Source organism: Carcharhinus amblyrhynchos, chromosome 31 (genome assembly GCF_965287045.1).
Source record: "Carcharhinus amblyrhynchos chromosome 31, sCarAmb.v2.hapA, whole genome shotgun sequence".
Lineage (NCBI taxonomy): Eukaryota > Metazoa > Chordata > Chondrichthyes > Carcharhiniformes > Carcharhinidae > Carcharhinus > Carcharhinus amblyrhynchos.
In genome coordinates this window covers 4,449,201-4,473,550 of record NC_137354.1, presented here as the reverse complement: position 1 = coordinate 4,473,550, position 24,350 = coordinate 4,449,201, and positions in this window count along the sequence as shown.

Below are 24,350 nucleotides of genomic sequence, written 5' to 3'. Positions count from 1 at the left end.
CCTTTGTGCCCTCCACATGATGAGAGAGATAATGATCAAGCAAAAAGCAAAAGGAAATCAGACCATTGGTCAATATCTCGGCAGCCGCTCGGTGGGCAACACTCTCACCTTTAATTCAAAGGCTGTGGGTTCAAATGCCACTCCAGAGACCTGAATCTAGGCTAGCACTCCTAGTTCAGTATTGACAAAATACTTCACTGTTGAAGGTACAGCAGTCTGGGCAAGATGTGAAACCGAGGCCCAGCCTGCCCTCTTGGGTCAGTCTGAAAGATTGCAAGGATTGCTTGATAGATTAGGAGGAGATTAATCCCTGGGACCCTGACCAATATTTGCATAGAGTGCATAGAATCTCTACAGTGCAGGAGAAGACCATTCAGCCCATCAAGCCTGCACCGATAACAATCCCACCCATGCCCTATTCTCATAACCCCATGTATTTACCCCAGCTAATCCCCTTGATACAAAGGACCAATACAGCATGTCCAATCAACCTAACCCGCACATCTTTGGACCATGGGAGAAAACCACACAGACACGGGGAGAATGTACAAACTCCACACTGACAGCTACTCGAGGCTGGAATCGAACCTGGGTCCCTGGCGCTGTGAGGCAGCAGTGCTAACCACTGTGCGAAAGAAAGACTTGCTTTTCACAGCTGCAGGAGTTCTCCCAATGCATTACCCAGCCAATGAATTGCTTTTGAAGTGTAGTCACTGTCTTAATGTGGGAAAAAGCAGCTGCCAATTTACACACAGCAAAATCCTGCGTGGTGATGACCACATCATCTGTTTTTTGTGACACTGATTGAGGATAAATACTGGCCAGCTCACCAGGGATCGCTCTTCCTGCTCTCCTTCAAAGCATTACCATTCAGTCTACCCGAGCAGGCAGATTAGACCTCAGAACAGCACTGGAGCATTGCCCTTGATTGATGTTGAGTTGAAGCCCTGGAATTGGAACCTTGTGTCTCAGAGGGAAAATGCGTTGCAAACTGCAATGGGGCAGACACTCAATTACCCCTCAAACAACAGCACAGTCACTAATTATCTGGTCAATAATATGATGCTGTTTGTGGAAGCTTGCTGTGTACATATTGGCTGCAGTACTCCCTACATCGCAACAGTGCCTACACTTCAAGGGTCCTCCATTGGCTGCTAAGTGCATTGGAGTATTTCGTGGTTGTAAAAAGCCCTATGGAAATGCAAGTATTGTCTTTCAAATATGAGAAACCAACTGTAGAGTTACCCACAAGGAGCTTAAGAAAATTGTTCCCAAAAGGGTTAGTTTACACAGCTAGGTCCCAAAAACCCAAATGTAAGAAAACAGATAGAATAATTTTATACAGGAAGTGGATATTTGGCCCTTTTATACTTCTGAATCTGCTGTCCTTCCTTTTGTTTTATTAATCTTCCTGAAAATTTTCTTTATCAACACCTCTTTTATAGGGTGAATCCAGTTCCCAGGAGCAATCTGGCTGCTCAGAGCTTAATCAAGAGAGAGTCAGCAGATTTGGGGGTATGAGGGGATGAAGAGATATGGATTCATGTAGGATGATGTCATTGAGCTACATAACCAACAATGATCAGATTAAATGTTAGTCTAGACTCAAGGGACTGAATGGCCAGCTCTTGCTTCTGTTGGCTATGGTCTTATAGAAACATAGAAACATGGAAACTAGAAGCAGGAGGAGGCCATTCGGCCCTTTGAGCCTGTTCTGCTATTCATTTTGATCATGACTGATTATCAAATTCAATATCCTGATCCCCCCTTCCCTCCATTTCCCTTCAGTCTCAAGAGCTATATTTCATTTTTTCTTGAAATCACACAACATTTTTGCCTTAACTACTTTCTGTGGGAGTGAATTCCACACATTCACCACCCTCTGGGAGAAGAAATTTCTCCTCACCTCAGTTCTAAAAGGTTTACCCTCTTATCCTCAAACTATGACTCCTAGTTCTGGACTTCCTCACCATCAGAACATTCTTTCTGAATCTACCATGCTAGAATTTTATAAGTTTCTATGAGATCCCCTCTCACTCTTCTAAATTCCAGTGAATATAATCGTAACCGACTTAGCGTCTCTTCATGTGATAGATCTGCCATCCCAGGGATCAGCCTGGTAAACCTTCACTTTACACCCTCTATAGCAAGAACATCCTTCCTCAAATAAGGACACCAAAACTGCACACAATACTCCAGGTGTGGCCTCCCCAACGCCCTATACAATTGCAGCAAAACATCCCTATCCCTATACTCAAATCCTCTTGATATGAAGGCCAACATACTATTTGCCTAAGGTAAATGCAGATGCTGGAATCTGAAACAAAACCAGAAAAATACTGGAAAATCTCAACAGGTCTGACAGCATCTGTGGAGAGAGAACCAACGTTTCAAGTCTGGGTGACCCTTCATCAGAGCTGTCATTTGATTTCTTTACTGCCTGCTGTACCTGCGCTCTTACTTTCAGCGACTGATGCCCGAGGATTCCATGGTCTCTTTGAGCATCCACTTCTCTCAATTTACACCCAATCAAATAACAATCTGCCCTCCTATTATTACCTGGGCATCGCTGGCTAGGCTGACATTTGCTGTGCATATTAATTACCCTTGGGAAAGTGGTGGTGGTGAGGTGGTTTCTTGAACTGCTGTAGTCCACGTTGGATAGATACACCCACAGAGCTATCAGGAAGGAAATTCCAGAATTTTGACCCGGTGAAGGAACATTGATGCATTTCCAAGTCAGGATGGTGAGTGGCTTGGAGGGGAACTTGCAGATGGTGGTGTTCTCATGTAGCTGCTGCCCTTGTCTTTCTAGACGGTAGAGTTTGTGAATTTGGAAGGTGCTGTTGAAGGAAGTTTGGTGAGTTCAGATCTGAGACCTGCTTCTCAATGACAGACTGAAGAAATTTAAAAGGGATTTGTTCTGATATTTTCTCTCTCTCTTTAAAGTGAACAGGATGCCAGCTTTTGTTAATTGTTTGCTTTGAGCATGGTAACAGATTCCTTAAATCTTCAAAACAACATTCTTGCAGCAAACATCGCATTGTGTATTATGTGCAGTGAAACAGGATCATCTCTCCCGCACATCAGTGTATTGCCAAAGCAGGGAAAAAAACTCATGTAAGCACCCAGTGATTTCAATGCATCCAGGCACAATGCAGTAGCAATGACTCAGGCACTTGCAACAGATTTATCCACAGTGTTGTGTACATCAGGCAGATTCCTGTCTCTTCTTGCGTCAGTTGTGCCAACTCAGATCAAGGTCAATCTACATTGTCCTCATTGTGCAAAGAATCATAGAATCATACAATCCCTACAGTGCAAAAGGAGGCCATTTGGCCCATCCAGCCTGTACTGACAACAATCCCACCCAGATCTGATCCACGTCACCCCACATATTTGTCCGCCTAATCCCCTTGACACTAAAGGACAATTTAGCATGGCCAATCAACCTAACCTGCACATCTTCGGACTGTGGGAGGAAACCGGAGCATCTGGAGGAAACCCACGCACACACGGGGAGAATGTGCAAACTCTACACAGACAGTGACCCAAGCCGGGAATCGAAACCGTGACCCTGGTGCTGTGAGGCAGCAGTGCTAACCACTGTGCCACCATGCCGCCCAATCATTTCATTTCACATCCCTCCATGGCCTCACTCCTCCCTATCTCTGTAACATCCTGCAGCCTCACAACCTTCCAAGGTCCCTGTGCTCCTCCGATCCTGACTACCCGCGTATCGCCCAATTTCACCGCTCCTCCGCTGGTGATGACATTTGAATTTGATTAAATGTTGCATGAAGACCATGAAACAAAAAAACCCTGTCTGGTTCACCAATGTCCTTTCCAGATGGAAATCTGCCATCCTTACCCATTAGTTGTTGGGACCCTGAGCTCTGGAATTGTTTCCCTCACCATCAACCCTGCCCCTCCACCCTCCCCGACCCACCCACATCCCCCTCCAGTGTGGGGAAATTTGAAGATGGCCAATTGTGTCTTAACTTAGACAGTTCAAAACTGGCAAGGCAAATACCTCTGAGCAAAGACGTAACAAAACTTATTTAACAGAAAACATAAAACAAAACAAACAAATGTACAGTCAACCAGAGACTCTCAAAGGGTGTTAAGGAGCTCTGGAAATAAAGCAACAGAACCTCTCTGAAAGATCTGACGTACATAGTCAAATTATACTTTTTAGCTAATCAATCATTCTGCTTTTCATTAGCTTAAAATCAATTTCATTTAACAGTCATACATCAATACAAATCTCTGTCAAGTAGATCAGCCAACCATATGATACTTAATAGGATGGTGATATCTCATTCGTCCAGTTAATGTGGACATAGTCTCTCTTCTTGGCTGTATCTACATCCCTGTTGCCTGGTAACGGCAGACACTGCCACGAGGTCAAAATGGACTTTCCCACCGGCTCACTGCCAAGTTGGATCGGCCTGTGTTCCTGCATCCAGAGGCATATCTATCCTTGTGTCTGGGCAGTGAATGCATCTATCCGTAAATGTAACAGAATATGTACCCTCATAGAAATTCTCCTGATAAGAACTCTGCTGACTAGTCGGTTCCCAAACATCTGTGTTTGAACTATTGACAATTACCACCATGCCTTTCGATTACTTTGCTTGGCTAAAGTGAACCATCCATTTAAAATATCTGCATGTATGTTTTAAAATCATTACTATTTGTTTTGATTCCAAGACTGCATTCACACATGTGTAAAACTGTTTGTGTTAGGGGGTCTTAGAATCTGATTCCTTGTGCTCTGAAAGACTGCATTCTGCTTACAAATCTTATCAGCTGGTTAGGAAATCCCCTCCTACACCCTCATTCTTTAGGTCACTCCTTAAAGCCTACCTCTTGGACCAGGCCTTCAGTCAGCTGTCCAAATATCCTCTAACACAGCTCAATGGCTAGTGTTGGTGTCAGATTCCGAGGGATCAGGAACATTTATCTCCCCGGCAATTCCACGGTATGAGTGGCAGCAGCAAAGAAAATGGAATATAAAAGATCAAAACATTAACAGATGATCGCCTTGGAAACTGGTTACAGGTAGCAAGAGGGATAAAGGACAACAACAATACAATATAATTACATTATTCTTTCATGAGATATTGGCTTTGGAGACATTACATGTAGGCCAGACTGGGTAAGGATGGCAGGTCGACATTTAATTAAATGCAAACTCCAACATCTTCTGTGGTGGGATTATGAACCCATGCCCCCCGAGTATTACCCTAGGTCTCTGGATTACTGGATATTCCAGTGACAATATCACTGCACCACACTGCCACCGTGGTTGTGAGCCAGATGGTTCCATAGAATGCCTATAGTGCAGAAGGAGGCCATATGGCCCATCAAGTCTGCACCGAACACGATCCCACCCAGGGGCTATTCCCATAACCCCTCATATATACCCTGTTAATCCTCCTGACACCAGGGTTAATTTAGCCAATCAGGCTAACTCGCACATCTTTGGACTGTGGGAGGAAATTGTTGTAACAATTGATGATAATTATAATGGTCACCATTAATGAGACAAGTTTTATAATCCCAGATTTATGAATTATATTCAATTCCACCAGGTGTTGTGGTTGGATTTGAACTCATGTCCTCCAGAGCACATAGTCATGTGACATCACCACATCACCACCATCTCGCCCATCCATACATTGGCAGTTAACCATCACAATTTGATGAAACAATCTATCAATTAGAGAGCTATTTAAAACGACAGCATCGGTGTCACAGTGCTTAGCGCTGCTGCCTCACAGCGCCAGGGACCTGGGTTCAATTCCCGGCTTGGGTCTCTGTCTGTGCGGAGTCTGCACGTTCTCCCCAGGTCTGCATGGGTTTCCTCCAATTTCCTCTCACAGTCTGAAAGATGTGCTGGTTAGGTGCATTGAGCCAAACAGGCGCCAGAGTGTCATGACTAGGGGAATTTCACAGTAACTTCATTGCAGTGTTAATGTAAGTCTTACTTGTGACTAATAAATAAACTTTACTTCAGAGAACATAGAATCCATACAGTGCAGAAGAAGCCATTTAGCCCATCGTGTCTGCACCCACACTCTGTCAATGTACCTTACCAGGCCCTCTCCCTTGCCCGCTTCCCATAACCCCATACATTTCCCGCAGCTAGTCCGCCAAACCTACACATATTGGGACACTAAGGGACACATTGCATGGCCAAACAACATAACCCACACTTCATTGGGCTGTGGGAGGCAGAGCACCCAGAGGAAACCCATGCAAACACGGGGAGAACGTGCAAACTCTGCATAGACAGTGACCCGAGCTGGGAATCAAACCCGGGTCCCGGACACTGTGAGGCAGCAGTGCCAACCACTGTGCCGCTGCACCACCGTGTTGCCCTAAACATCCCTTTGTCTTGGAAGACCCATTGTCATCATAGAATCCCTACAGTGCAGAAGGAGGCCATTCATCCCATTGACTCTGCACTGACCACAATCCCACCTAGACCCTATTTCTGTAACCCCAGATATTTACCCTGCTAACCACCTAACACTAGGGTGAATTTATCATGGCCAATCCACCTAACCTGCAGAACTTTGGAGTGTGGGAGGAAACCAGGCCACCCGAAGGAAACCCATGCAGACACGGGGAGAAGGTGCAAACTCTACACAGACAGTGACACGAGGCCGGAATTGAACCCGGGTTCCTGATGCTGTGAGGCAGCAGTGCTAACCACTGTGCCACTGTGCCGTCTGAGTTGGTTGTTGACAATGAATGAGGAATTGTGAGAGATGGTGCCAGTGGATATAAAAGTGGGGAAGCCAGACTTGAAGTTGACACCCACTTCCACACGGCAATCTTTTAACATAGAACATAGAACAGTACAGCACAGTACAGGCCCTTCGGCCCTCGATGTTGTGCTGAGCTATGTCCGAACCCAAGATCAAGCTATCCCACTCCCTATCATTCTGGTGTGCTCCATGTGCCTATCCAATAACCACTTAAAAGTTCCTGAAGTGTCCCACTCCACTGACACAGCAGGCAGTGCATTCCACACCCCAACCACTCTCTAAGTAAAGAATCTACCTTGGACATCCCTCCTATATCTCCTCTCATGAACGTTATAGTTATGCCCCCTAGTAACAGCTACATCCACCCGAGGAAATAGTCTCTGCACGTCCACTCTATCCATCCCCCTCATCATCTTATAAACCTCTATTAAGTCACCTCTCATCCTCCTCCACTCCAAAGAGAAAAGCCCCAGCTCCCTCAACCTTTCCTCATAAGACCTACCCTCCAAACCGGGCAGCACCCTGGTAAATCTCCTCTGCACTCTCTCCAATGCTTCTACTTCCTTCTTATAGTGAGGTGACCAGAACTGCACACAATATCCCAAATGTGGTCTCACCAAGGTCCTGTTTAGTTGCAGCTTTGTAATTAAACTATCATGAACATACAATTAATAGCTTCAACATCTGAATCTGTAGAAGAAAGTTCAGTTCTGGAGATAGTAAAATTAATTGAGAGAGAGAGGTATGATTGGTGGTTCTAATGCACATGTCCATAACAAATGTTCTTTACAATATTGGAAACATATCAGACGCTTAAACAAAACACAGCAGCAAAGGTGTCGAGCTTTGAGAATGAATAATGTTTTGTCCAGAGTTTCTGGATTTGCCTACGCTGCAGATATTTTCAATGTCACCTTGAGGCCAGCGCAGTGAGCAGTGAAGGAAGAACACCTGAGAATGGAGCTCATTAACTTCCCGTCAGTGTGTGGCAAAGCTGTGTGTCTCTGCAGGATAGCTTTCAGCAAGTTCAGCTCAGTGCCTGAGCTAGGGCTGCTTCACAGCTGACACCCATTTCATTTTCACCGACACTCTTCACCAGGTTCCCCGTGTGACGGCTGTGATCGCGCAGGCACCGAAAGCATTCACCAAAGGACATTGTCACGGCTGCCCCTATGGACTAAAGGTGCATAAAGAATGGCAGGGTAGGTTTGGTAACCGGAAACACTGAGAGTTCTTTACTCGAGGTGTGCCCCCTTCCCAGGTGGAACTCAGCCCCAGACTGGCTGAGCTAATTGCCCAGGGTTCACCTGACCTTCATTCTTAAAGGAGCAGTCTGCACCCCAAACCCCAACGTACACACATATCACAAGCATCGATGTCGGAAGGAAGTGATGCCCAGAAATATAGTCATAGAATCATATAGTGCAGAATGGGGCCATTCGGCACATTGTGTCTGTACTGGCCACAATCCCACCTCAGCCTTACTCCTACAACCCTATTCATTTACCTAGCTAATCTCGCTGATACTAAGGCTCATTTTAACATCCAATTAACCTGCACATCTTTGGACTGTGGGAGGAAACCAGAGCATCCTAAGGAAACCCACGCAGACACAGAGAGAATGTGCAAACTCCACACGGACAGTCACCCAAGGCCAGAATTGAACCCGGGTTCCTGGTGCTGTGAGGCAGCAGCGTTAAGCACTGTGCTACCATGCTGCAAATGCCAGAATGACTAACTGACCCTTATATTAGGGGATGGTCCTTTGAGACCGCTGTCCCAGGCCTCAAGTTGAATGCTGTCGAGATGCTGTTTCCCCAAAATTCGGTCCTTTCAATCTCATTTGTGTGCAGGTATCCCCCCTCTCCTCATGTTTGTCCTGAGAGCACCCCACTCCCACTCCTACCCCCACTCCCACCCCCACACCCACTCCCACTCCCACCTCCATCCAGCTCTCACAGCCCTGACAAGAGCCCGCCTCCTGCCCATGCCACATTAACCCTTACTTTTCTCTGCGAGAATTGGCCCCCTGAGGAAAGAGAAATGGGGAGGTGATGGCCTAGTGGTATTATCACTAGATTATTAATCTAGAAACTCAGCTCATGTTCTAGGGACCTGGGTTCAAATCCCACCACAGCAGATACTGGAATTTAAATTCAATAAAAAATATCTGGAATTAAGAATCTAGAGATGACCATGAAACCATTATTAATTGTCGGAAAAACCCATCTGGTTCACTAATGTCCTTTAGGGAAGGAAATCTGCCATCCTTACCCCGGTCTGGCCTACGTGTAACTCCTGAGCCACAGCAATGTGGTTGACTTTCAACCACACTCTCAGGCAAATAGGGATGGGTAATAAATACTGGCCCAGCCAGAGACACCCATGTCCCACAAATGAATAAAAAAAGTTGCTGAACAAATTCGAGACACGATTAGTTATGAAGATACTGAAGAATGAGTTCTGGAAGAACTAACTCAAGCTGCCGGTGGCTTTTAGATTAATGTCCCAGTGCTGGGTTTCACATTAAGTTGCACAGACCATAAAGATCACAATGTAATGATAACTTTTCATAAAACACCAGTAAGACCATAGTGTTCAGTGTCAGAAACAGACTGGGTTCCATGCGATAGGATGGACATTCAAGCAATGTTGGGGGTACAGAGCAGACAACCCGAATACTGCTCAGTATTTGAAAGGTTGGATTGCTTTTGTTTGAGATTATGAGATAATCTCTCAACCATGAATAGATTGGATAGAGTGTGTAGAAAAATACTTTTTTCAGCCACTGAGGGATATAGGACATGGGGACAGTTACAGTGGAGAGATTGAGGAACAAGAATAGGGGAAACATTTGTACACAGAGAGATGTAAAGATGGAGCGTGGACAATCAAATTAATAAATATAGCAGAGATCTTGGCAACATTGAAGAATTGGTCAGATTTGGGCTGCAAGTATTAGGAATGAGGATTAATTTCTAGTTAAATGACACATAAGCTTTAGATCTTGGATTACATAATTGTGGTACTTTTAAAGGAGAGGCTTGCAGACCACCAAGGTACAAACAAACAAGAGCTTTATTGGAAAGATGTTTACTCTACCAGCTGTTAGGATAGACTGCCCATTTGCCAACACAAATGGCCAATGACGTCATCAGGACATCATGTGATCGGTCCCTTAAAGTGCCCTCATTCCAATAAGGAACAGCATGAATGCACAATATTAATGATATAGGATTAATCAGTGATCTCACAATAAAGGATCCTCCAGGGAATAGCGATCATAATGATAAAAAATCTCATTAAGATTGCGGGTGACATAGAACAAAGAACAAAAAGCAGTACAGCACAGGCACTGGCGCAGACCCTTCAGCCCTCCAAGCTTGTGCCAATCACGTTGTCCTATCTAGATCAGCCGCCTCTATCATGTTTTAAGTTTTAAATGCCATTAACATAATTGCTTCAACCACCTCACTTTGGAGTGCATTCCAGGTCTCCACCACCCTCTGTGTAAAAAACCTCCTTCCCCCACACATCTCCACTGAACCTTTCCCCCCTTATCTTGAACTTGTGCCCCCTTGTAATTGTCATTTCTGCCCTGGGAAAAAGCTTCCAACTGTTCATCCTATCAGTACCCCTCATAATTTTATAAACTTCTATCAGGGCACCTCTCAGCCTCTGTCTTTCCATCCAAAGGGCCAAGTTAGCAAAGCCCGACTGGCAATAGATTGAAAACAAAGTTCAAAATCTGAATGAAAATACATTCAAGCGGTTCTGACAAAGGCAGTCTTGTGAAGATATTTCTCAGCCAGAGAGATATGTATTTGGGAACAAGAGAAGAATCAGTCTCCATCATTTCAACAATGCACACAACGTAGAGGATTGTTCTTTCCTCCAGATTGTGTGGCTGAGAGTCAAAGCTGAACATACAAGAAAGGCAACTGCAAAGGCAGCCAGTTTTGTGTTGGGTTGAAGCTAAGATGTGAAAGTGATTAAAATCCCATTCAATCTGTAGAACAACCTGTTTACTTATCCACAAATTGTTACAGACTCAGGGGCCTTTGTTAAATTGATTCATAAGAGATGACTACCAGACCATTGAACTCAGTGCTTTTCTCATTAAAGTAACATTCATGTAGAAATGATACCGTTCTGGTGTCAGGAAGCTGAAGGTGCGAAGGAGCGAGGATGATGAGGTTGTGGGGATGGCAATGTGGCCTTGATGAGCTCATTTGGAACACCGAGTACCAGACTATATGTGTAAACATGACTTCATTCAGCACTTAAGAAGACTCACAGTTATGTTTTGCCTAATAATGCACCTTCCGATGTTTCACATGGAACCAATTGCCTTTCCAGTGCAGTCACTGCGGAAAATGTGACATCTTTTTCATCGCTCTACACATAGCAATTAACGAATGGGCTGGGCTGAGTACAGAGGCTGCTGGAGATATCTGCCACGGGTCACTCGGTAACACTCCAGCAGTCTGCACACGTAAATCAGACTGGCCCTCCAGCACGGAGCCAGTGTCACACCATCAGATGTGGCACCTTTTAGATAAAGTACACAACCAGTCTGCCAATCTGGAGGGCATAAAAAATTCCATGGCATGGGGGAGTTCTCCTCAGTGACTTTGTTAATATTTTTCCCCCAATTAACAAATAAAATGAAATTTTATTTATTAATCGCAAGTAGACTTGCATTCACATTGCAATGAATTTACAGTGAAAATCCCCTAGTCGCCACACTCCGGCGCCTGTTTGGGTACACTGAGGGAGAATTTAGCATGGCCAATGCACCCTAACTTCCAATCTTTGTTCTGTGGGAGGAAACCGGAGCACCTGGAGGAAAGCCATGCAGACATGGGGAGAATGTGCGAACTCCACAGAGACAGTGACCCAAGGCTGGTATTGAACCCAAATCCCTGGCACTGTGAGGCAGCAGTGCAAACCACTGTGCATTCTGTTGCCACATATCACTTTAAAATAAGATTATCTGATCATTTATTGTATTACCATTCATGGGATATTGCTGTGTGTAAATGGCTGATGTGTTTTCTCCAATATAAGTTCACAGGTTCATACGATATAGGAACAGAATTAGATCATTTGGCCCATCGAGTCTGCTCCGCCATTCGATCATGGCTGATATGCTCCTCATTCCCATTTTCCTGCCTTCTCTCCATGACCCTTCAACCCATTAAAAATCTGTCTAACTCCTCCTTAATGTCGATTTTATCCATGCCTTTTATCATCTTGTTTACCTCAATTTGATCTCTCCTTATTCTTGTAGATTTCAGGTGGAAACTGCTTCAATTCTCCTCGCAACTTCCTCATTAGAGGATTTGGCTCATATATTCCCACTTACTTCTGACTGTTTCTGTTCTCTGAACTATCACCATAGGGAACCGCAGCACGTCCTCTTTATTCATCGCTACACGTAAGTCCTCGGCAATCCAAAACAAATTATAAGAGAAAGCATTTTCTAAAATTAATGCTAGCCCAGCACCAGTGTGATAAGCTATTTAAACAACTCAAATCAGGCATAAGATATTCACTAGTTGGACTGTCCATTGATTAAATACTATTTCACACTGTGGACACTTAATCTCTTCAGTTTATCTGCCCATGAGTCGCTGATAACCAATAACCTAAGTGCATTACTATCTCCGTGAAGATGAATTATTTTTGGAACAGACTTAGTCTTCAGTTTGAGAAACCAATTCGATTCAGAAGTCGCAGACAACTCCTCACAAAGGCATCCGTGGGAAGCTAATCACAAATCCTGCATTGAGTTTGCCATAATAATGCTGTTCTTGAATATTTTCCAAAGTGCAATCTTTGTCCTATTCTTGTAATCCTCAGGAGCACTAATGCAGCGATTACAGTGGGAAATTGCGACTGCCCACCTCCCCTCCATCTAAATTGGCCCCATTGTGACTTCAATTCCACACTCGCATTCTCCAGACAAAACTTCCCCATTTTGTGACAACAGGACAGCTTGGAAATGGCAACAACAACAACAACATAAAAAAGCAGCAAGTGTTCGAATGATTGATTTATCCAAAAATAGAAGTGAGAAATCTCAACTCCCGCTGAGATTGGCAGAAGGTACCGCCAGCCACTGAGCCAGTTGAGATTCCTAGCGGAGCAAGAGGCACCGCTCGGACTTGCATTTTTACAGAGCTGCTACCTCCGCTTGCCCAGTTCTCTGTTGGTTGTGGTTGGCAGCGCGTGGTGTGCACGAGAGGAACTAAAACCCTTTTCCAAACAGCTTTCTCAGAGGAGGGAATGACTCATTGGCAGGTGGACAGAACAGACTGGTCCCCCCCACTTGGAAAGCTAAAATTTGTCAGCTTTTAGAAGGACTGCATTCAAGAATGCTTGATGCAAACGGGGGGTCGCAAAGGGTTTAAAAATAAAACAGCTATGGTAACAGAATACTACAAAGGAACAAGTTTGTCTCCCTCAATCTCAAAAGCATTGAGATTGTCTTAATGGAATAAATGCATCAGATACTGAAGTCATTAAAAGGAGTGACACAGTTTAATAAGGCCACTGGATAAAACTTCAGTTTGGCCACATTTGGAATATTGCATGCAATTCTGGTCGCCACACTACCAGAAGGACACGGAAGCTTTGGACAGGGTGCAAAGAAGGTTTACCAGGACCTTGCCTGGTCTGGAGGGTTTTAGATATGAGGAGAGGTTGGATAAACTTGGGATAAGAGCAAATTACTGCAGATGCTGGAATCTGAACCCAAAAGAGAAAATGCTGGAAAATTTCAGCAGGTCTGGCAGCGTCTGTAAGGAGAGAAAAGAGCTGATGTTTCGAGTCCAGTTGATCCTTTGTCAAACCTTGGATAAACTCGAATTGTTTTCATTGGAAAGACGGAGGCTGAGGGGTGACCTGATAGAAGTCTACAAAATTGAGAGGCATAGATAGAGTGGACAGTCAGAGGCTTTTTTCCCAGGGTGGAAGGGTTGCCTACAAGAGGGCACAGGTTTAAGGTGAGAGGTGGTAAGTTTAGAGGAGATGTGTGGGGAAAGTTTCTCACACAGTGGGTGGTGGGTGCCTGGAACGCACTACCAGTGGAGGTGGTGGAAGCAGGCACGTTAGCAATGTTCAAAGTGTATCTTGATAGAACATGAACGGGAGGTGGACAGAGGAATAGAAACTGCGTATCAGCACAGTCTTGGTGGGCTGAAGGGCCTGTTCCTGTATCATATTGTTCTGTGTTAATGTAAAATAAAATAGCAAATAAGGCAGTAGCCTTTACTTCCAGAAGAATAGAATTGAAAAGTAGGAAAGTTACGTTGAACTTGAATCGAACCTGGGTGAGACCAGAGTTTGGAGAACTGAGTACATTTCTGGCCTTCACATTGTAAAAAGGATTCACAGGGAGAATATGAATAAAATATTTACAAAGATGATACCAAAACTGAGAAGTTCGACTTAACAGAAACAGTCAAATAGGCTGAAATTCCTTTCCCTGGAAAGGAGAGAACTGAGAGACAATCTGACAGAACTTTAAGATTATGTTGCAGACTTGATGGGTGAATGCAGAGAAAATATGGGGAGACCATGAATACAAAATAATCAGGGGAATCTGGGGAACCCATTGCTCCCCATGCTTTCAATGTCTTGACCAATCAGGATCAGCTTGCCAACCAATCAGCACCCTTTAATCCTGTAATATAAATTGTTGCCATCATTTGAAATTTAACATTCTTGCAATTGTCCTGATGAGTACAAGATGACTACAGTATTCCATGGTGGCATGGTGGCACAGTGATTAGCACTGCTGCCCCACAATGCCAGGAACCTGGGTTCAATTTCGGCTTGGGTCACTGTCTGTGTGGAGTCTGCATGTTCTCCCCGTGTCTGTGTGAGTTTCCCCCGGGTGCTCTCGTTTCCTCCCACACTCCAAAAGATGTGCAGGTTTGGTGGATTTTCCATGCTAAGTTGTCCCCTGGTCTCTCAAAGGTGTGTGGTTAGATGGATTAGCTACAAGTGGGGCTATGGAGATAGTATGGAGAGTTGATGCATACTAGTTGGGCCGAATGGCCTCTTTCTGCACTGTAGAGATTCTATGATTCTACAAATTGGCCGCTGAAGGTTCTATACAAGTTCAACATTTGTGTTTTTGAATTCTGTGCCTCTAGAACAAACCTCTGTGCAATTTCCATTTCAAAAGCAGGAATTCTGGTCGGTGTTTTACTGGCACACCTGCTCTGATTCTGGGGTCGGACAAGGCTTGGAAAATGGCATTGCCCATTGGCCTCAGATGGGATCATATGAATGTCAAGCTGGGGTGCGGATAAAATTCCGCTCTCTGACTTTGTTTCATATTTCCATCATAAATTCCTATGTCCATATTTATAATGGGAGTTGATTGGGAAAAGTTTGTCATGTTGTAATTATACCTCCAACCACTGGGGGTGCTGCATCAGCACCTGTCATTGTAACGTGTCAAGTTTACATGGGTAATTTCCATTATTAATGTGGATATAGGAATTTACAGCTTTACCCAACTGGGTATGCATTTAAATCTGAGTTGGATCGTGTCTTGCATGAGATATTTTTGTGAGTTTGAAGATTTATTTCAGGAACTTTAGTTAAATGAGAAAGTTTCTGAAATTTTGACATGAAGATAAAGCATTTCAAAATGTTTGCACGCCAGGTAAAAGCTGTGTTTTGACAATGAGAATTTGTTAAGATCTAGAATGGAGTCTGCACAAAGATGTCACTGAGTTATTAATTCAACTTTTAATCAAGGTATCAGATTTACACTTTGTTTGCAGGTGACATGTTCAGCTACAACAACAACTTGCATTACTGCAGCACCTTTAATGTACGGAAGACACTCCACAGGAGCATTATAACACAAAGTGTGACACTGGACCACATGAAGAAATAATTAGTAAACAGCTTAATCAAAGAGGCAGGTTTTCAACAATGTCTTAAAGGACACAAGCTAGGAGTGGGTGGGAGTCCCACTTCCTGTTCAGGTTGAGTTTTGCCATAAGCGTACCTCTTAAAGCTCTCCAGCATAAATTCACAGAAAATGCCATCTCACTCAGCATGCCACATCACCTCCTGTGAAATGATAAGACAGAGTACAGGAAAGAGATATCTTGTGAAATGGTGCAATGAAAATAATCTCGCCCTCAATATCAGTAAAATGAGGGAGATTGTCATCGACCACAGGAAGCGTAGTGGAGGACATGTCTCTGTCTACATCAATGTGGATAAAGTGGAAATGGTCGAGAGCTTCAAGTTTCAAGATGTTCAGATCACCAAAAATCTGTCCTGGACTCTCCATGCTGACGCTATAGCTAAGAAAGCCCACCAATGGCTCTACTTTTTCAGAAGGCTAAGAAAATTTGGCATGTCTGCTTTGGCTCTCATCAGTTTTTACAGATGCACCATAGAAAGCATCCATTCCAGATGTATCACAGCTTGGTACTGCTCCTGCTCTGACCAATAACACAAGAAACTATAAAGGGTTGTGAACGTAGCCCAGTCTATCATGCAAACCAGCCCCCTATGAATTGATTCCACCTACACTTCCTGCTGCCTAGGGAAAGCAGCCAGTATAATCAAGGACCCCAGGCACCCTGGACATTCTCTCTTCCACCTTCTTCCGTCAAATGTCTGAGATCACATCCGAAATCACATACCAACCGGCTCAAGAGTAGCTTCTTCCCTGCTACCTTCAGACTTTTGAATGAACCAACCTCACATTAAGTTGATCTTTCTCTGCACCCTAGCTATGGCTGTAACACTAATATTCTGCACACTCTCTTTCTCTCCATGTATTCTATGAATGGTATGCTTTGTCTGTATAGCGTGCAAGAAACAATACATTTCACTGTATCCCAATACATGTGACAATAATAAATCAAATCAACTTAAAAAAAACAAGCATAACTATTGCTAAATAATAAAATAAATTCTCCACAGTTCAAAGAACTTGCATACACACATCTTTCACAGCCTCAGAACATCTCAAAGCACTTTACAGCCAATGAAGTATTTTAGAAGCGTATTCTTTATTGTAAGGCAAGAAATTTGGCAATTGATTTACACAAAGCAAGATCCCATAAACAGCAATGTGATAATGACCGTAGAATCATAGAATCCCTACAATGCAGAAGGAAGCCATTCGGTCCATTGGGTCTGCATTGACAACAATCCCACCCAGGCCCCATTCCCACAACCCCCTACATTCACCCCACAAATCCCTCTAATCTACGTGCCCCGGGACACCAAAGGGAAATTTAGCATAACCAATCAACTCAACCCATGCACATCTTCAGAGTGTGGGAGGAAACCGCAGCACCTGGAGAAAACCCACGCAGACACGGGGAGAACATGTAACCTCCACTCAGTCACCCAAGGCCAGAATTGAACCCGGGTCCCTGGCGCTGTGAGGCTGCAGTGCTCACTACTGTGCCACTGGGCCGCCCCAGATAATTTGGTTTGATTGATAGGTAAATATTGTCCACAACACTAGGAGAAATCCCCTGCTTTTTCCCAAAATAAAAGCCCAAGCCTAGGTTCCCACGTGGAGAATGGTTTCGTATTTCTCCAACTAGTCTGCACCATTGTTTTTCCCTGACATGCTTTTAGATTCTTTATCATCTGCAATAACTTACTTAATACTGATGGTTAACTTTTCCTATCAAATCAGATGAATGATTAACTCCTCCAGGCTGCAGAACCTGAAGTATGATTAACAAGATACATCTCATTTCCAATCAGATGGGAAGTCATGAGGCTGCCTGAAAGTTTGGACAGCATTTTAATTAATCCCACTGCCTTTCAGCTCCTCCCCATTCCCTGAATCCTCCTGGAAGGAAAGTAGGATCCGTTTATTCAGGAGCTACAACTCTCATCATTAACGTCAGCATCACTGGAGTTCTGCTTATCGCAGAAACTGGACATCTTTCACAAGGAAATGAAATGAAATGTAGGAGATAAATCCCAGCTCCAAACCAATTCTGCACCAAATATTGGTTTTATCCGAAAATGCTTAACTCCATCAGGAATGGGATCTGGGCGACCCTGGCTGAGGCGAAGCTGGTGATAAGTTGGCCATGATCTTATTGAATAGCAGAGTGTGGATGAGGGGCTCAATGGCCCGGCTCCTATTCACCTTATTAACCGTGTTAAAACATAAAGACACAGTCTGCTTTGCATTTCCACATTGTGTATGTGTACACATGTGTGTGTGTGTGTGTGTGTGTGTGTGTGTGTGTGTGTGTGTGTGTGTGAGTGTGTGTGTGTGTGTGTGTGTGTGTGTGTGTGTGAGTGTGTGTGTGTGTGTGTGTGTGTGAGTGTGTGTGTGTGTGTGTGTGTGTGAGTGTGTGAGTGTGTGTGTGTGTGTGTGTGTGTGAGTGTGTGTGTGTGTGTGAGTGTGTGTGTGTGTGTGTGTGTGTGTGTGAGTGTGAGTGTGTGTTTGAAACCAGTTAGGTTACAAAGCAATGTTGGTTCCTGTCTTATTGAGAGCTGTCTACTCCAGATACTTCTGTGAGTGGGATCCAGTTAGAGACTTCACTGGAAATCAATATCCTGGTGAAAATGTTCTTCTTGTCTGACCATTATTTCTTGTCCAAAGTACAATCACTTTGAAAAAGGCAACTACTTCTATCCAATAGCTTTATGGCTTCACTAAAGAGCTGCCAAATTGAATGTATTCCCAAGCGGAGTACTTCTCTTTCCATGGTGATAATTCTGAACACTTTTTCAACAACAGAGAGGATTTCTTTCCCTTCTGGCAACAGGTAAACCTTTTACAGCCAATTAACTTTTAAGATGCAGCGCACCAAGCGCACCGAGAATTCTCCCTGCTGTTGTAATTAGAGTCTCACAGCACAGGAGGCCATTCAACCCATCAGAACTGTGCCAACTCTTTGAAAGAACTATCAAATTAGTCTCCCATGCCTACTCTATCCCACATCCCTGCAGAATCTTTCCCTTCAGCTAAATATCTAATCCTCTTTAGAAAGTTATGATTCAATCTGCTTCCAGTGCCTGTTCAAGGAGCACATTCCAGATCACAATAACCCTCTGGGTGCAATCTTTTTTCTCATCCAGCCCCTAGGGTGGCACGGTGGCACAGTGGTTAGCGCTGCTGCCTCACAGCATCAGAGGCCCGGATTTGATCCTCAGCTTGGGTCATAGTCTGTGCAGAATCTGCACAGTCTCCCCGTGTCTGCATGGGTTTCCTCCAGGTGCTCCGGTTTTCTCCCACAGTCTGAAAGACGTACTGGTTAGGTGCATTGGCTGTGCTAAATTCTCCCTTAGTGTACCCAAACAGGCGCTGGAGTGTGGCAACTAAGGGGATTTTCACAGTAACTTCATTGCAATGTAAGTCTACTTGTGACATGAATGAATAAATTTTTAAATGTAATAACCCTCAGTGTACAATTCCCTTTTCCCCATCCAGCCCTTTTTGCTAATGACCTTCATTCTCTGTCTTTCAGTTGGTATCTATGCTGTTCTGAAGTGAATCAGTTTCTCCCTCTCTCTCTTTCTTTTTCTCTGCCATTCAAGCTGTTATTGCAGTCCAAACACTTTGAGTAAATTCCCTAGTTAATCTGAAGTTCTCCAGACTGAAAAGTCATGTAGCTAACGTGAGGAATCCTTCAGTCCCATGAGCACATAAATCTGGCTAATCGTGTCCACATCAATCTTAAACTTTTAACATTGCCAGATGGTGGCATTGGACTGGGGTGGGTGCAGTAAGAAGCCTCACAACACCAGATTAAAGTCCAACAAGGTTTATTTGGAATCACGAGCTTTCGGAACACTGCACTTTCATCAGGTGAGTGGAGGTTAGTTCACAAACACGGCATATATAGGAAAAGGTACAATTATAGGATAACATTGTGTCTTTGTCTATATGTGCCCTGTTTGTTAGATGTACGAGGCAAGTTTTTTTCACAGAGGGTGATGGACGCCTGGAACTCGCTGTTGGGGGAGGTGGTGGAAGTTTTAAGGGGTAGTCAGTTTTAAGGGGCGTCTTGACAAATACATGAATAGGATGGGAATAGAGGGATACTGTCCCTGGCAGGGTAGGGGGTTTCAGCTCAGTCTGGCAGTATGGTTGGTGCAGGCTTGGAGGGGCCGAGGAGCCTATTCCTGTTCTGTAATTTTCTTCGCTTTTTGCTCTTTGATTCCAAATAAACCTGTCAGACTTTGGTGTTGTGAGACTTCTTACCATTGCTAGGTTTGGTAGTGGAACTCTGAGCTCTAACTAACCTATTTCAAATGTTATTTGCAAAGTGCTATCTCATCGTTTGGTTCTTTTTCAAGGCAGAAGTTTGTTGCTTCCAGAACAGCAGTCAATATTCTTCAAAAGGATTTTGAGCATTTGAGTTTTTGAGATATCTGCTGAGGTGTCCGTGTGAAAGCAAGTCTCTTTCTTCCCTTAAAACATTTTCTTCAAAGTTTCTTTAATTAATACGCTGGAACCCATACATTTCATCACCAAGTTCACATTCCTTCTAAGAAACGCACTTAATTACTCTTTCCCTCTTCCACTCTTTTCTTAATGAATGTATTTTCCCTCACCCACTCGGTGAACTTTTCATGAAAGATTAAATGAAGTTAACGTTGTCAATGCTGAAATGAAGCAGATGCAAGTTGCCTGCTTCTCCCCAAGTGCGCTGACAGCAGACACATCACGGGTGAAGGTAAGTGGATAGCTACCACAAGCCCGGGAGAAAATGGCTGCGGTAAAAGCTTTGATTGCGTGCGAGAAATCCCCCTCTCTCCTTTCCGTCCAAGCCTAATATAACTTTGCACTATTGATTTGCCAGATAGCTGTATAATTAACTTCCAGCTCTTGATTCCGCTGCAGGTAATTAAGCTATTCTGTGCGGTTTTAAGTTTTGATATAAAACGCAGTCATTTACCAGAGATCAGGCTTTTAGCGCATCAGTTTTCAAATAGTGTTTCAGTCTTTCCCACTCTTGCTTTTAAGTTGGACTCTGCGTACAGCTCTTCCTGTGAAATGGCTAATGTCACCTCCATTCACACATTCACATAAAAGCTACAGTCCATTGAGAGGCACCCTGTGCACATTCCCACTCTCTGTACCTGCTCGTTGCTCCCCTTCTTCACTCAGCAGGGGACTCTGTTAAAGCCAACGCACAGTGAAATCAAACAACTCCTGGCGGGCAGGTTAAAGGAAGTTAAGATTAATTCCTCGGTCAGTAATTTTAAATCTCACATTGATAGAGTTCTACTATTCAAAGACATCAAGAGACATGGGGCCAAGGTGGGTGGATGGAGATTGGATACACAACAGCCATGATGTCACTGAGTGTTGGTGAAATAAGCTTGAGGGGCTGGATGGCCTCCTCCTCTGCCTGTGATTGTACCGATTAACTAACACAGATAACAGAATGTGAATTCTCCTGGCAATGCACCATCTATAACATAACAAGCAAAAACACAAAATACTGAAAAATCTCAGCAGCTCTGACAGCATCTGTGGGGTGAGAACAAAGCCAATATTTTGAGTCTGGATGATCCTTCAATATTTTTAGGATAATTGATTATAGAGGTTTACAGCATGGAAACAGGCCCTTCGGCCCAACTTCTCCATGCCGCCCTTTTTTTTGAAACCTCTAAGCTAGTCCCAATTGCCTGCATTTGGCCCATATCCCTCTGTACCCAGCATACCCATGTAACTGTCTAAATGCTTTTTAAAAGACAAAATTGTACCCGCCACTCCTACTACCTCTGGCAGCTCGTTCCAGACACTCACCACCCTCTGTGTGAAACAATTGCCCCTCTGGACTCTTTTGTAAGTCTCCCCTCTCACCTTAAACCTATGCCCTCTAGTTTTAGACTCCCCCACCTTTGGAAAAAGATATTGACTATCTAGCTGGTTTATGCCCCTCGTTATTTTAAAGACTCTATAAGGTCACCCTTCAGCCTTCTACAGTCCAGAGGACATAGTCCTAGTCAATTCAGACTCTCCTTATAACTCAAACCATTAAGTCCCTATAAATCTCTTCTGTACTCATTCTAGTTAATTAATATCCAGAACTGTACAAAGTATTCCAAGTGTGACCTTACCAATGTCTTGTACAACTTCACCAAGACCAACTCCTGTATTCAATGTTCTGAACAATGAAACCAAGCATGCTGAATGCCTTCTTCACCACTCTGTCCACCTGTGACCCCACTTTCAAGGAGCTATGAACATGTACCCCTAGATCTCTTTGTTCTGTAACTTTCCCCAGTGCCCTACAATTAACTGAATAAGTCCTGCCCTGGTTCAATCTACCATTTATCTAAATTAAACTCCATCTGCCATTCGTCAGCGCACTGGCTCAATTGATCAAGATTCCATTGCAATCCGAGATAATCTTCTTCACTGTCCACTAATCCAGTGAGTAAAAACTCAAATCACAGCAGATTGAGAATTTGAAATATAAAAATGTCTTCTTTCTTTGTCTTGTCTTTACCCTTACGTGACTCCAGCCCCACACCAAGGTGGTTAATACATAAGTACTCTCTTCGAAAGCCACTAAATACAATTGGGATGATCAATCCCTACCCAGTGACGCCCCAAACTACCTGACATTTACTCTTACAAAGTCTAATTGGCAATGTGTGATGACTAGGGCATAGAGATAACCCACATCACCTCTGTGGTATAAAAACAGGACATTCTCTTTGCTGGTTCATTCCCACAAAACCCTGTCGTGTATGTTGAGATTGTGTATTAGTGGGAAATCAGCTGTGCTGAGTTGGCAGTTTTGACTTTGCAGTCAATGGGAATTAACAACAGAAGAGATGGGACAGAGCGATCCCACAAGATTTACCCAATTAATCCATTTTATTTCAAACAGGGAGAGGAGGAGGCCATTCAGGCCCTCAAGCTTGTTTCACCAAAACTCAGCAAGATCAAGGCTGGTGTATCCTAACTCCATCCACTCACCTTCATAGAACCCAATAGTGCACAAGGAGGCCATTCAGCCCATCAAGTCTGCACCAACCACAATCCCATCCACGCCCTATCTCCATAACCCCACACATTTACCCTGCTAATCCCCCTGACGCTAGGGTCAATCAACCTAACCTGCACATTTTTGGAATTGTGGAAGGAATCCTGAGCTCCATGCAGACAAGGGGAGAACATGCAAATCCCACACAAACAGTGGCCCAAGGCTGGAACTGAACCTGGATCCCTGGTGTTGTGAGGCAGCAGTGCTAATCATTGTGCCACCTAGTTCCATATCTCTTAATTTCTTTGCAAGAGAAATATTGGCCAGAACGCAAAGAACTTTCTGTTCTTCTTCAAGATCCCCCAGAACGATTTGAAACTGGCACGGTTTCAGATTTAGAGCCTCATTTGACTAATGACTAATCCCTGGCTAATGTAAGGCTCCCCCAACACCAGACAGACTTCCAGTTTAATTGGTGACAATGCAAGGAATAGTTCAATACACACAGCGGGCAGGCAGGCGGTATGCTGAGCAGACATTCACTGTTGGCAGAGTTGCCCGTGGGAGCTCGACATCCGGAAGGCGCTGATCTCGCCGGTGAGAACACGGCTGTGATTCTCCCATCCTGTTGCACTCGTTTTCAGTGCAGTGGGCCGGGGGATTCTCACCTTGGACAATCCGCAGCTGTGGTGCATGTCTTCTCACTGCCTCAGCTGAAATCTCCGGGCCCACCACACTACCCCCACCACCCCCCCCTCCACTGCCCCAACCCCCTCCCCCGCCAGAGTGGTTCACACCAGCGGGGATGAGAGTAGCTTCCCACAAATGGGGAACTAGCAGCCTGACCCTGCTGGAGTGAAAGGGGGCAATTTATTGTGCCCCCGGGCGTTTTATTTTTGGTGAGGAATGGGGGGAAGTGGAGGGGGGGGGGGGGGGCCATTGCCATTCTGCCTGAGATATCAGTGGAGGGGAGGAGTGGGGCGGGGGGTCCGCTGCCGCTCTTCACAAGGAGAGAAGAAAGCTGATGTTTCGAGCCCAGATAACCAGTGGGGGGGGGGCCACTGCCACTCTGCCTGTGATCAGTGAGGAGGGGGGGGGGTCGGTGGGGGGGAGAAGTGTCTGCTGCCATTCTGCACAAGGAGTGAAAAGAGCTGATATTGCAAGTCCAGGTGACCCTTTCTCTCTCCTTTCAGATGCTGCCAGACCTGTTGAGATTTTCCAGCATTTTCTCGTTTGGTTTTGGATTCCAGCATCCGCAGTAATTTGCTTTTATCTGACCTTAGAAGGAAATCAGTTTTGTTTTTTGGCCACAATAAAAGAAAGGAAATCCTGACTGACCAATCAATGGTCAAACGGGAGAATTGTGGCAGTGTTGATGCTGAAGTTTAATTTATTGCAAGATCAGGTTAGTGAGATATCTGCATCTCCATCACAATTACAAACACATTTCATCTTGTCATCGGGCTTGCTGATCTTTCACCTGCAAAAATAAGACGTATCTCAGTTCTATTAGCGATGAAATATGGGACGGTGATGATGCTTAGCCATCTGAAATCCAGGAGGTTTAACCACTTTAATGTAACATCCCGTTGATGTGTTT